We start from the raw sequence: 4055 nt of genomic DNA, 5'->3' as shown, positions 1-4055 counted from the left end.
TGACAGATATTTTAAAATTGGGGAATTTATCAATTAGAAGTAATGTGGAGAAACCTTAAATTACAGTTAAGCTGTGTTGTCAATGGTTTATTTTCTTAACACACAGTTTTGCCCTATCTTTAGCAAGAATGTCAAAATTACCACCTCAGTCACAAAATTAAGAATGGTTCTTCTTTATTAAGATGTTTAAGAGCATAAATTTATATATAGTTTAATATTCATGGGAGGATGTTTTTCCCATGTTTGACTGTCTGTACCCTGGAACTGAATCTGTTGTGGTTTGTAGCCTTAAATTTAAAGTAACACAATTATAACTTTTTTAAAAAATTTGTAGAAATCCTATAGCCAGATGTTTATTTAATTTTATTATTAGTAATACCACACTATAGCAGTAAGCCTGTTATAACATTTCATAAACCTTCTGTATAAAATGAGTAATAGAATCGTGCATTTGAACCACCTAATTTTAATTGCTTACTGTTATAAATTTTATCTGCTTTATCACAAGACATACTAAAGGAAAGGTTCCCATGTGAAATTGATAAAAGGCTAAAATGAAACAGAGGCATAGTTTGACAAAGTGAAGGGACATAATCCAGCACCCCTTGAAGTCAAAGGGGAATGGGAAGTCAATGAGAGTTTTGCTATTGACTTTCATGAGAGAGGTTCTTAAATAGGGGTAAAATCCATATATGAAGGAGAAAAGTGGGTCCTTCATGATTCAAATTGCTTGTAAAACAAAGGAAAAGTAGATATGTATCTGTTTTAACCAAAGTGTTGTGCTGCAAATAGAAAAGTTACAAAATCTGAGTATTGGAAAAATCCCATGAATGTAATACAAAAGAGTGGAAGTAAAGATGCCTGAAGTCTTAATCCCTTAATAAGAGAATCTAATTAAGGCCACAAATCCTGCAAAGAGATGCAGGGATCAAGTCTCTAAAAGCTGTAAGACAGAACAAATAGTCCAGAGCAATTCAGGATTACAGTTGACTTGGTGCTGGGATTCTGGGCCTGTTGATACTATTTCACCCCCTTGCCATAAATTAGAGCTGTTCCAGGGGTTGCTCAGCAGTCAAATCTACAGGGACACCCTCTCCCACCCCCAAAATACAAGGTTTGCAGGGGACAGCAGAAGATCATATATGGTGCACCTGCACAGGGGCCAGGCCCAGTGCTGGGGGAAGGAATCTTCACTCACTGACTCTTCAAATGGGTGTATAGGTGTGCCTGCATCCATCACTTTGCAAGGTTAGGATTGCAGCCTAAACTTCCAGTGAATCCATCTCTGTGGATGAGGTGCTACTGATAAAGCAAGATTTTGGAAACTGAGCCCCTCTTCAGAAATATGAAATCAGTTGTGCCCCCTTCCAGTCTCCCATGTGTCCTACCCATTTTAATTTATATCCTTTCAGCCCCCAGGGGTGCTTGTGTTATACTGTGGGAAATGCTACACTAAAGGCTTAGGCTCTTGTGCTTGCGAATCTGTTCAGCAGTTGCCAAAAGCCATGCATTGCTCACCAACTCATTCATTATCCGTGTGCCCGCTGTTCTGCACTAGCAGTTATATAGCACTAGAGAAATTGGATTTTGTTTTGTTTTTTTCAAATATTGCGGAAGAAGAATATGTAAAGAGGGAATGGAATTCATGTTTCTCAGACTGCAGGTGTCTTGTGAAAAGTGCTTCACGCTGTTTGCTGGAGATTTAACATACCTATTCTGCTTAAATCAAAATATGAGACCAACAAGAGAAAAAATCTGAGGTATGCTCATTTTAAAAAATTGTAAATGAGGAGTCTTAAGTCAGTGGCTACCGTTGATTTAAGATGCAACATCAGACTTCGCTAATATTGAAGGAAATTGTATGTGCAAGTTTGTATGGGTCTCCGTGCAGTGGGTGCTAATATCAAATCTTAAAGTAACTGGCCAAGTGAACTTTACTTGCCGTTTAAACCAAAACTTGTAAAATTAACTATTATAAACAGTACTTGAACTCATTTTCTGTTGAACAAGTCAAACCCTCACACTACTGGAGGTTTATGGACCACCATATGTGTTAACAGAATTTATATCCTCTCTGTGCTCACCACCATAAAAACAATTGGCTGGGCAAAGTTTTTGGTAGTGCAGCATTATGTTCTGATAGGCTTTCATATAATTTTTTAGTCACTAGGGGATTTGTCTTTCTACACAAAGTAGTTTTAACAAAGATCTAATGGACACCCTTGCTAGCTGGAAGCATGTGGTGTGAAAATGTACCTGTTCAGTGAATTAATAGGGCTGTCACTGAAGTCCCTGTCAGCAGAGAACCTACGGAAGGAAGTGTCATGGAGAGATAATTACTTATTCACAACTGTCACAAGTTCTTTTAAAACACCTGTTTACTGTACCCGTTCTAGCTACTCGTGGCTGTGTACCTTAATGATTTATAAATAGAAGTCCCAAAATTCAACTACTACTTTAAAATATATTATATATTATCAACTTTTACAGTCCTCCATTTTAAAAAAAAATCTGTCTGAAATTTTTACACTTGTTAAGTTAACGCCTAAGCCTAGAGTAAGAGATGAGGGAAGGAAAATATTTTTTAGTTTTGTGTGGGGGTGAAGATCTTACATTGTTAAAGTTATGTCAAAAATCAGTTCTGTATTTGATTTGGAAAGTGGGAGTCTGGAATGCTTACATCTTTATTAATGTATTTTGCAGGACCTTGAGCTACAGCTTCTGTAATTTATCCACTGTGCTCATTAAAAGTTATTTGTTTTCTGGGTCAAGATTGAGGCACATTCACACAGTAGTTCAGAGGAGTTTTGCACTGGTGCTGGTTGGGCTGAGGATAGTAGTAGAATGGTTTCCAGGGCTGTCACACTGACCTCTTTCAGTACCCCTACATTTGCTTTAACCCTGTTAGTACTGCCTTGCTTGTCTGGTATGTATGGGAAAATACACCTTGCCTATGTAGTGTGCACTCAGCATTGTGGTATACGGATGCCGTATCTCCAATGTGAAGGTATTTTCCAGTTTTGGTTCTTTCCTCCAGCAAAAAAATGAAATTGTAACTATGAGTGACAAGTCAAACATATTGTTGTGGTAACTGAAAAAGACTTGAGTTTTTCCCATTACTTCAGTGTATTGCTGTTAATATCTGCTCCTGCAGGGTTCCAACAGGAGGGCGACAGGAAAAAGAGCATTCTAATCTCTAATAACTTGTTGGAGTGGTAAGAAGCTACAGCTAACCCTGAACACAAAATACTTCTGCATCCATCACACACTTCACGAAAGGAACAAGTGTAAAGAGCAGCCAACCATTAGACCCTTAGCTCTTCAGAGCTGGGACTTCTGCACATGGCTGGGTTTTTTGTCTTGCAGAGCAAAAACCACAGTGGCAAGCATTAGCAAGTAATACCTTAGGCTCTCGAGCCCACTAAGACTTATGCATCCTCGGGACTCCTCACAGTAGTAAAGTTAAGCATGTGCAAAATAGTATCTTTATTTTACAGAGGAGGAAACTGGCACAGAAAGGTGAAAGGGCTTGTTGCCAAGGCTAGAAGCCAGTAGCAGAGCTGGCTCCTGCACCCTGGTCTCCTTACAGAGATAATGTTTTTTTGGCTGAAGTGCTGATGAGATGCAGAATTATTCTCCTGCGCCAGAGAGACTTTGTTAGTCTTTAAGGTGCCACAAGTACTCCTGTTCTTTTAACAGTAGAGGAGGAGAAGCACTGGCATGACCCCCAAGGGACTTACACGTGGTGGGTGAAGATAGGCTTTAACAGATTTGCATGGGGGCAAATGGGGCTCCACCCTAAAATCCCCTCCATCCCCTTCTACTGATGCTGCAGGTGCCTGGCTTGATGGGATGTGTTCGGGAGACGTAGAGCCACGGATACCAAGCCCAGCAGCCGAGGGGTTAACGAGTAGGGTCGTGGGGGGGGTGCAGAGATGGGGGGGCTGTCCCCCTTGACCCCCTTCCCCAGCGCGCCACGCTCCCCCCCGCCCATCTGCTCTGGGGTCTTGCTCACCCCCCGCTGTCCCCCTAGTGGCCGCCAGCGGGTACAGCAG

The sequence above is a fragment of the Lepidochelys kempii genome, chromosome 17, assembly GCF_965140265.1.
Source record: "Lepidochelys kempii isolate rLepKem1 chromosome 17, rLepKem1.hap2, whole genome shotgun sequence".
Taxonomy (NCBI): Eukaryota; Metazoa; Chordata; order Testudines; family Cheloniidae; genus Lepidochelys; species Lepidochelys kempii.
Note: the sequence above shows the minus strand (reverse complement) of the source record.